We start from the raw sequence: 11353 nt of genomic DNA on the forward strand, positions 1-11353 counted from the left end.
CCGGACATATCGGATCATGTGAAGCATCGGCGTCACGTCTCGCCGTGCTCTTGATTGCACAGACCTGGACTTATCACTATAAATAGCTCACACTTTGACATACTCTTTGCCCGGTATTAAATCTATTTTACATAGGTCTTTAACCTCAGGTTTTCTTTGTGTTGTTTATCATTTGTTGCCGACCATTTTGCTCATTTGTTTGTTGGCTTTTTTGGTTCTGACTTAATGTTTTATTTTGATCATCCCTTTGCCTTACCCTTTAAATCTAGTTTTAGTAAGCTGCTGTATGTCTTCTTTAATCCAGTGTTTTGAGCAGATTGAGACCACTGTCGGCTCCACAGAGGCTCCACAGAGGCTCCACAGCCGCTGTAGCCGAGCTCTCCTAAGCAGCAGCAGCAGCGATCGTTTGACTTTGAAGCTGAGTAAAAGTAAAGAGAACAAGCTATCACCTGCCCTCCGCCACCCAGTCACTCATCCTGCTCTGAAAGCAGCACCTTTGAATTGTGGACTGTCGTTTGGAAGATGAGAGGCCAGCAGGCACAGGCGCTGAAGTGGTGCAGCCAATTCCATGAAGCATCCCTCACACTAACAAACACTAACACACACACACACCGGCCTGCAGCCCCAGTCATCTGGGCTCGGTGCTCCGCCTGTCAGGAGACTGATGAGCTGCGATTGTTTTCGCCCCAGAGGCTGTGTGTCCAAGTGTAGCGCTGTAAAATAGACATGAGTGAAAACTGCTTACCCGTCGCTGTATGATTGAAGAGCACTCTTGAATATCTTGTCGAGGAGTTAAATTTGTATCATCACCAACCTCCTCGCACATTGATGCATTTCAGGCAGTTTTGGAACAACTGTGCTCTGTTCACTTCCATACAATAGCTCCAAAAAGGAGAATGCAGTGGGGTATCGATTGGAAAGAAAAACGGATGCCACTTTAAAATAAAGCCTAACCATCAGCTGCTGGAGCCCTGAGAGAGCACAATTGGCCTTGTTCTCGCTCTCTCTCTCTGAGTGGGTACAGTAGATGGCGCTCTTTCCCCCCGATCAGCACAAAGCATCTGTGAGCTCATGTATCGGAAACAAGTCGCTGTGCTTTCCTCCGAGTGCGCTGTGCTGTGATGCTACTCGGCAATGCTGCATCCAAGCAACAGTTAAAAAAGAGGCTGAGTCTGACTTCACATGTATCGGAGGAGGCATGTGCTAGTCTTCACCCTCCTGGAGTTTCACTAGTAATAGGGGGAGTCCTACTGAGTGTGTTGGGCAATTGGCTGTGCATATAGTGGAGAAAATTGGAAAAAAAACATATAAATATGAATATAAAATAAAAATTATAATTGGGTTGACATTAGAGCTCAACCGTCTTTGAATTTTGGTTGAAAGTCATATATGTGTATGTATATTTGAGATGTTGAATTGACATCAATGTCCAGTGTGAATATAACATTGATATGTGACATTTGAAAGATTCATTCTGTCACTTAAGTTTGGTCACTTCATATTACAACATAAATTCAACCACATAACATCTGCTGACTCTGACGACCTCAATTATTTTAATTACAGATTTCATGGCATGTTCTCCTCCACCAGTCTTATAAACTGCTTTTGGATAACTTCATGCCTTTACTCCTGGCGCAAAAAATCAAGCAGTTCAGCTTGAGTTGATGGCTTGTGATCATCCATCTTCTTCTTGATTATATTCCAGAGCTTTTCTATTTGGGTTCATAAATAGATAAATAGATTTTTGAGAACACACACTATATAAATGAAATCAGTTTGATATTTTAGGGATTTAAAGTCATACAAAATACATATTTATGAAGGATGAAAATGGTACTCCGATATAAATTATGAATAAGCAGGAGACAAATAAGCATCAGGGCAGTGTGGGAAGTGTTGAGAGAAACGAAGTGGTGAGAAATGTTGTGAAGAAACTGGATCTTGCTGTGAGTCACGAGTGTACAGTTGTGTCAGCATCAATATTGTGCTATTCCTCACTCTAGCTCAGCAGATACACCACTGCTCTGTATTATGGAGAGGCTCTTTAAACTTTTAGAAGGTTCTTCAGACTCGCATATTTCATTTGCAAGACCTGTCCAAAGTGATAAAGAACTGTTCTCGGTAAAGTTTTATGGGTGAAAACAAAAGCAGTTGGCTTGGTCTAGTTTATTTACATGGTTTTCTTTTGTTCCAACTTTAATATCCCAACTCTGCTAGTTTTTGCTACTCACTTTTTGACTTTTTGCTTTAAGACAATAAAGGCTACTTCCATTTGTATCCTGCCTCTAGGCCTGATTCATTACTGCTTTGTTACTATAGTTGATGCCTCTGATTACCAGCAAATCAAAGGGTGAAAAAATCTACTGCCTCCCCTCAAAGTCAGTTTTACAGCTTTAAAACTTAAAGGACCAACTGTTTTCAGAGATACAGCCTTAGTTATAAAGATATAGCATTGAGTGCTAGGTAAAGTTAACCCATAAAATTCTCTTAACGTTCCTCCGTGGCCACACGTGTAATGCTCACACCCCCCATCCCCCCCCACCCCTTATAAACTCTTACCTCAGACTTGGTGATTTGGTGCTCGGGCAGTTTCACCACATTGAAGCCCCAGAATCGGCTTTATATTGTAAAATCCATCGCGAATGGCGCCCTCCTTGACCGGTGTTCTGTTCGAGTTGTGCTGCCTTGTCAAACTGTGTCCACATACTGTATATTTAAGCTCTCAGTAAAACATGGAATCAACCGGAGATCCGATTTAAACCTACAGTTACTTAAACAAGATAGCTAACGCAAACTAGCTCTGTAAACAGAAGCTGTAAGCTCCACCTGTGGGCAGTCCTGACCCGCGGTGGGCGAGGCCATGAAATCACTAGTTGGTGTCGTCATTTTACATCTTTCTGATCAACTCGTATTTCTGAGGATTTTCTTTTACTAGCTACTGCAGACAAGAGAGGCTGAAGAACAGTTTTATATGCAAGAAAAAGTGGATTTTAGCCAAAAGAGACCTATAAAATCTCTTTAGCTTCCTAGGGTCTCTTTTCACATAATTTAAATGTCAAAATTTGTTTTTACGCTTGTTGCTAAAGCAGATATGCGAATAAAATGATGATGATGAAAAATCGCAGACAGCTAAATACTAAATACTTATACTAAAACAATATTTTCTAAAAGTTATATGTCGATGTCATATTGATGTTGAAGCTTGATAGCAACTCAGTTCTTTATTGACATGTATGTGACATTTAGGTGCTCTTACCTGGGGAGCTGTTTACTTGTGTTTTCTGAGGCTGGTAACATTGATGAACTTATCCTGTGCATCAGAGAGAACTCTTGCTTTTCCTTTCTTGAGGCGGTTCTGATGAGAGCCAGTTTCATCATTAAGTTTCTGCTGATCTGGTTGAGTTGCCCAGTGAGGGGGAATAGAATTGGATGCTAAAGTCGGACTGGATCACTATAAATTCCTCTTGACTGTGTTGACCAGAGCTTACCTGTGTCTTTCAACCTGCCTGACCGTCATCACTCAGGACAGCTGACTGGCCCTGCAGCTGAGAAAGCAGCAGGAGGAGTTGATGAAATGGGACTTTCTCTCCATCTGTCTGCAGGATGCCTCCTTTCATGCCTCACTCTGATGGACAGAGAGCTGAGGAGAAGGACAGGATGAGCCAGAGAGGTGCTAATTAATTTCAGCCCAGGCCAGGTTACTCATCCCTTTGCTCTTTAGCCAGCTGTTCTGTCACAATCCAGAGGCAGACTGGAGTGGGTGTGTGTCTAGGTACAGGCAAAAACGTTTTTTTTATATATATATATAACTGCATTAGTTCTATACAGAGCCATGTATATTTCACAGTGATTTATCACCATAACCAAAGTAAGTTTGTGTAAAAATAAAAAAGAAATTGCAAACAATTTTATTCAACAATACTTTTACTTCATAGTTAAAGAAGACAGATTATACCTCTTTTTACAAAAGTTAGAATATGTCTTGAGAGTTGCTTAGTTGCTTTTTTATTTTATTTTTGTTTATTATATATCTTATTTCTTTATACCGTTATATAGCCTCTATATATGTCTCTCACCCCATTTATGATATTTTTTTCCTTTTTGATTAATATTTCTTGCTCTTATTGTAAGTGTGCTGCTGTAATATCTATCTATCTATCTGTCTCTCTGTCTGTCTATCTATCTAAAGAGATCTCAGCGGCTCGATTCTTGCCAGTTTCAAATCCTTTCAAAATAAGCTATTTAAGGGCTCAGCCACTTGTATACAAATAAGTTGGTGCTGGCCACGCCCCATGTTTACGCTAAGTCTGTACTGCACATTGCTAGTTCATGATTAACTGCAATATAAACACAAAACTCATGATTTGAAACTTCTTACATCTCCCTCATCTACTGACTTGCCACAGATAGTAGTTACAGATCCCTCCCTCAGACAAAGTCTGCCAGCTAATCCAACCCTGGAATGGATTTTTACTTCCTGGAAATGGACTACCCACCTCTGTGTATTTAACTATGTTTACATAGGATCTCCAGTGAATTTTACATTTTACAGAGGCTATGTCTATGTCAGTGGCTAAACTGCACTTAGCATGAAACACATGTCATTTTAGTGGGGGAGGTTTAATGGCTAAATTGGAGCAGCCTGTTGGTCAATATTCATTAATTGCACATTGCAATTAGCAGGGTAAGAGCACAGTTTTGCTCAAAGTATTGCAATGCACACAACATAATGGGTGACATACCAGAGTTCAAAAGAGGACAAATTGTTGGTGCACGTCTTGCTGGCCCATCTTGTCTTTGTGATGTATCAAGAGCCACGGTATCCAGGGTAATGTCAGCATACCACCAAGAGAGACAAACCACATCCAACAGGATTAACTGTGGACGCTGTTAGAGGAAGCTGTCTGAAAGGGATGTTCGGGTGCTAACCTGGATTGTATGCAAAAAACATAAAACCACGGCTGGCCAAATCACGACAGAATTCAATGTGCACCTTAACTTTCCTGTTTCCACCAGAACTGTCCATCAGGACAATCAATTATTGTGGTCTAAAAACAGGTGTTTCAGTTTCATTGTCCAACTCCTGTAAATACAATCAAACCAAACACAGAGAAACTAGAGAGAAGGGGGAACCTGCAAAGCATACTCTAATATCTTTTACATCCAACCAAACCTAGCACCACCACACAACTATGTATATGGTAGTATATAGAATAGAAACAAAGGATGTTAAAGGATGATCAGTCCCACTTTCTAAGTTTCTATGGTTATAATTTCAAGTTTTGATATTATTGAGAGAGAATTGACAGATATTTTTCATGTTCAAGAGCAGGGATACTGGAAACGTAGGACCACTGGTCTGGTGAAATGCAATGCGTGACTGGGAAGGGTGGGGAGGGTGGAGCGGGGCGAGCTTCCTCTCGTTCCTTCAGGAAGGAATTAGTGAGAGTGATTTACAGCGTGCTCCATCTGCGTGGGCCCCAGTCTGGTGTTTCAAGTCTCCGGGCTGTGATGTCTGTATCGAGGGACAGGCTGGTGGTTGTGGTGGGGGGGGGTGTAAGATGGGAGGGAGGGGGGTGTTAGTGAAGCTCAACACATTGCAAAAACTGATATCTTGTCAAGTGAAAACATCTTGAATGTTGGTAACAACATTCAGTACTAAATCTCATATATACAGCTCTGGAAAAAAAATAATGTGTTTCTTTGATTTTACCAAATTGAAAACCTCTGGAATATAATCAAGGATGGATGATCACAAGCCATCAAACCAATATGAACTGCTTCAAGTTTTGCACCAGGAGTGCAGGCATAAAGTTATCCAAAAGCGGTGTGTAAGACTGGTGGAGGAGAACATTCCAAGATGCATGAAAACTGTGATTAAAAAAACAGGGTTATTCCACCAAATATTGATTTCTGATTTCTTTTTTGCATTATGTGAGGTCTGAAAGCTCTGCGTCTCTTGTTATTTCAGCCATTTCTCATTTTCTGCAAATACATGCTCTAAATCAAAAAGACTTTATTTGGTATTTGGGAGAAATGTTGTCTGTAGTTTATCAAATAAAAAAACAATGTTCATTTTACCCAAACTTATATCTATAAATAGCAAAATCAGAGAAACTGATTTAGAAAATAAAGTGGTCTCTTAATCTATATATACTGTATATTAAGCATATATGTTGACATTTTACTTGGTTCTAGTTATGTTGCTAATCATATGATCAATTTTACTGCTCTTATAGGTCTTAAAAATCTTCAAATAATCTTAAAATACTCATATTATATTATAATAATAAACAAAATACTGCAAAGAATATATGTGTTTGTGTCTGTGTAGGTAAACATAGGTAATACTGAATCTTTCAATATTTAACATATACTGTATAGATATTTTCCATATTTCTAGACTTCATTTTTTTTTTACTTTATTAGTTGATAATCTCATTGGCAGATCATTTCCCCTTGGACATTGACATTTATTTCACTCATTTTCTACATTGTAGCTTAATATTAAATACATAAAAACAATTAAGGAACACATATGAAATTACTGTATCTAGTAAACAGTAAAAACAATGTTTAGTCCTCCATAATTCCCTGATTTAAACCTGATCAACTGAGATGATGATGGTGATTAAAGAATTTTTTGAATGAGCTGCAGCTTCACAGCATGAAATCAAAAAGCAGCAACTATATTGTTCAGCACCTCCAGGAACTCCTTCTTCAAGACGCTGAGAAATGCTATTGCTATTGCTATTCCAGGTGACTCTCCCTCATGAAGACACTTAAGATTAAAATAGAAGATTAGAGTGTGCAGATCTGTCCTCAAAGTATCTAAATTATAAAACATATTCTGTTTTTTTAATATTTTATTTCTTAATATCTTCAATATTAAATGTACAATGTAAAAAAATAATAAAAAATGAATAAAACACATTGAATGAATGAGATGTGTCCACACTTTTAACTGATACGTATGCATGCTTATGCACATATTAATGGACATTTCGCTTGCTCAGATCTTCGGTATCATTTGCAGTATCTGCTGGCCACGGTCAAGGTGGCAGCCTGGGGTATATTTTGTGACAGGAGCGGCCGGTTCAAAGCCACTGCCAGGTCCAGCCCAGCCTGACTGACTGACACTTTTATGACTTGGCAAACGAGCGAGAGAGAAAGAGCTAAAAAGCCTAGAGCTGCAGTCAGCAGAGGACATAGCACTCCAGATCTGCAGCCGAGACACAAATATCAGCCGCCACACTCCCACCCTGAAGCCCTGAAGCCCCACGTGTTGACATACACATTCCAGACACCCTGAGCTAAAGAACGTGCCCACATGATATGCCAGGACCATGTCTCCAAACGTCACAGCCCACCCTATAGCCTCAGGAAACCTCAGGAACCTCAAAGACCCTGGCGAGGTGGAGGTCATCCACCGCGAGGTCCAGCAGAAATCAATTGCGGAGGCGTCGATTGCCCGATCGCTCGTTTACCTTCATAAGAAGACTCCCCAGAAGCAGTAAACACGCCGCGTAATTATTTACAGAAGACAGGCCCGCGTGCCTGATTGAGTATGATTACTGACCCATTATCCACCGCACAGTAACAGATGATTGGGCCCTGTATAATTTAGTTAAAGACAGTGCTCAGTTATTTTACCCCTCGTTTTTACCTCTTTCACCTCGCCGCGCTCAGAGACCGTATCATCAGCACTAATTATCAGGCATGTTTGTACTGACAAGCGCAGGCACATCACTAACGCGAGGCCCATTAAAGGCAATTTGGCACAATTAAACTGAAATAGGGTGAGATGCTTGTCTACATAACTAGAGTACGACGAGGTTATGAAGGTGTTTCTAACGCGCCTTGCAGTATTATCTTAAAAGAGCCATCTGTTTAAAGGGACCACATCACACACGTCTTAGATTCAGGGGTTTTTCATTTCAGTGCTGGGGACAGCAGCGCAATGGGAGATGGGTAAATAGCTCACTCACACAGTTTACACTCAACTTAGTCTGTGTCTCCAAAGGTGCCCAAAAACAACAGATTACACATTTAATCACTAAATATCAGTACTTTCCACATTTAAACAACATCCTGACATTTAAATGCCTTTTAAATCTCATGTTCAGCTGTTTCTATCGTTTTAAAATAATCATAATATTAATCAACTACTAAAATCATCATTAGTTGCAGCCCTAAGAACTACTCAACTAAAAAGTGAAAAAATTTTGACTTTAAGATCTTTTTTTTTTTTCAGGTCAGAAAAAAATCAAGAACTTAATTGAAGAAATTATCCTCAACTGCAGTCACAAAGACCAACAAAAACATTATGATTAAACTGGCACTCATCAGGGCCGTCCCAGAAAAGGAAGACCAAAAGTTGCCTCTGTTAAGTTACCAGCCTCAAAAACCACAAGTTAACAGCACCACAGATAAGAACGCCCACCATTTTAAGCTTGTCTGAACACAGCGAACGCACAGACTACAGTCTGATATACTCAACTCTGAACGAAAAAAGAGCTAGAGCGGTTAGCGGGTAATGCTAATGCTGCTGCAGCAGTGCTAGTCGGGGTTAGCGAGCAGGCTACAAGCTAATAATACTCACCTCTGAAAAGGGGAATAGCGGTTAGCTGGTAATGCTAGTGCTGCTCCAGTGTGGTTTTACTGCTATTTACAACCTGATGTATATATATATATATATATATATATATATATATATATATATATATATATATATATATATATTTCTATTCAGCCTATGTCAGCTTATCTCCACCATTCTAAACAGTGTTGTAACTCAGATTTTCTATTATCCTCAGCACTGGTTTCTCTTGTCTTCCAGCTCATTATATTCCAGTTAGTGGACCCCAGTGGACCCCCATCCACCCAACACACCCCAGAGGCCTGTCTGCACCCAGATTACTGCATGCTCTCTGCTCAGAGTGGACACCATTAAAAATTACTGTCACTCTTACACCATCTCATCTATCCAAACAGGCTGCATCTGAGTTAGCACCCAATAAAAGCTGCCCCCGTCACTTAGCTGACAGTTGGCTGACCCCTGCTGGCTGGGCTGCAGCTGACACATTATAGCTGAGTGCTTTGCTTGTCATGCACAATAATAATAATGGATAAATAGAGCAGAGTAAATTGCATTGCATTAAAACTGACAATGCAAGTACACGAAATATTATGTCATCATATATACCAGAGCATAACTCAGAGACCACGATTTATTTATTTCATTTCCAGGCAGAAATGTGATTGATTAAATCAAATGCACACAAATAAGCCATAAAATTAAAACCACTGATTATTTCATTACAATGGTACCTGTCACCAAGGGTCAGAGGATGTTATATTAATTGTTTCCTACATTTTCTGAATTCTTACACATAAGAAATCATTTAGTGACTTAAAAGTGTCACTAAAATATTCTGTAAAGAAGCATTTAGATTCTCTTATCTCGGGTTCTGTTAACTTGTGTTTTCTGAGGCTGGTAACTCGGAAGAACTTGTCCTGTGCAAGAGAGGCGACCCTTGGTCTTCCTTTCCTGGGTGGTCCTAATGAGAGCCAGTTTCATCATAAAGTTTTAATGTTTTTAAAGACTGCACTTTTTTATTTCAAAGTAATTTTATTCATTTACAAGTTATTATTTGTCTTTACTTAGTTGAGTAGTTCTTGACATAATATAAATTAGAACATTACTCAAATAGGGCTATTCACTGTACACCAACTCTGACACTTCACAACCTTACAACCGATGCTCTCAAACACTTTATTAAGAGGCAGAAAATTCAAGTAATTATTCCTTGACAAGTTTGTAACACTGTATCGCACTAACTTCACTTTTAGTGTGGGCAGTTAGGAAGCTAGGGGGCTGGAGGCTGCATGGTGTGCAGTTAGCTGTTAGCATTAGCACTCAGGAAACAGGCTTTTTATTTACTTTTACACTTCAGGTAGTTTTGGAAGCAGTAGTTTTTCGCTTTTACCTGAGTAAAAAGCTTTAGTTGATACTTTAACTTCTACAGAAGTGTTTTAAACCCTAGTATCTATAATTCTACCTAAATAATGAATGTAAATACTCTACCTTTGAGCAGCTGGTTAATGATAACTGCAATTCCAAACTCTGACCAGTAGAGGCCGCTGTAAGCCTGCTTTTTACTACAGCAGGCCTTGGATAAATGGAAGCTTATGAGTTTTCCAGTCAAGAGTGGGAAATATATGTATATATATATATATATATATATATATATATATATATATATATATATATATATATATATATATATATATATATATATATATATAAATGTGGTGTAAAATCTTACTCAGTCCTGAATTAAGTAGGTGTAAAGATGGCAAAGCTATTTTTTAGGGTATACTTATCAATTTTCAAATTTACTACCAATATACAGCTCTGGAAAAAAATCACCACTGCAAAAGACCACTTCAGTTACTGAATCAGTTTCTCTGATTTTGCTATTTATATGTATATATTTGCGTAAAATGAACACTGTTGTTTTATTCTATAAACTACAGGCAACACTTCTCCCAAATTCTGAATAAAAATATTATCATTTAGGGCATTTATTTGCAGAAAATAAGAAATGGCTAAAATAAATAAATAAAAAAATGCAAAGAAAACAAGTTCATATTCATAAAGTTTTAAGAGTTCAAAAAAATCAATAATATTGAATAACCCTGGTTTTAAATCTCAGTTGTCATGCATCTTGGCATGTTCTCCTCCACCAGTCTTACACACTGCTTTTGGATAACTTTATGCCTTTACTCCTGGTGCAGAATTCCAAGCAGTTCTGCTTGGTTTGATGGCTTGTGATCATCAATCTTATATTCCATCAATGATTAAATTCCAGAGGTTTTCAATTTGCTAAAATCAAAGAAACTCATAATTTTAAGTGGTCTCTTATTTTTTTCCAGAGCTGTATGTAGGCCCACATTTCAGTACCTCTCCTTCATAACTAACATATTAGTTCCATATTATTAATTAAATACTATGCCCTACTATTATTAACTACTGTATAACAAGTATTTAAGGGCATAACCTTGCCGATTAATTGAGGACGGAAGAACGCGCTGCACAAATATTTGTTGGTTACTCGTTGGTTTCTCGTACATCCTCTCTTTCTACGAATATAAATATTTATGTTACGTTGACATCCAGAGGAAAAACAGCATTAATTCTTGACTCCACTGACAACGACTAAACAGCCAGCGCAGAGAAACTGTGATGTGGTCACATGACAATAAAACTAAAACGTCAACTCCCCCCGGCCCGCCGGCCCCTCACCTCTCTGAGAGATACTGCACCAGGCCAGGAGGTTCAGCTGCA

This window comes from Astyanax mexicanus, chromosome 20, assembly GCF_023375975.1.
Source record: "Astyanax mexicanus isolate ESR-SI-001 chromosome 20, AstMex3_surface, whole genome shotgun sequence".
Lineage (NCBI taxonomy): Eukaryota > Metazoa > Chordata > Actinopteri > Characiformes > Acestrorhamphidae > Astyanax > Astyanax mexicanus.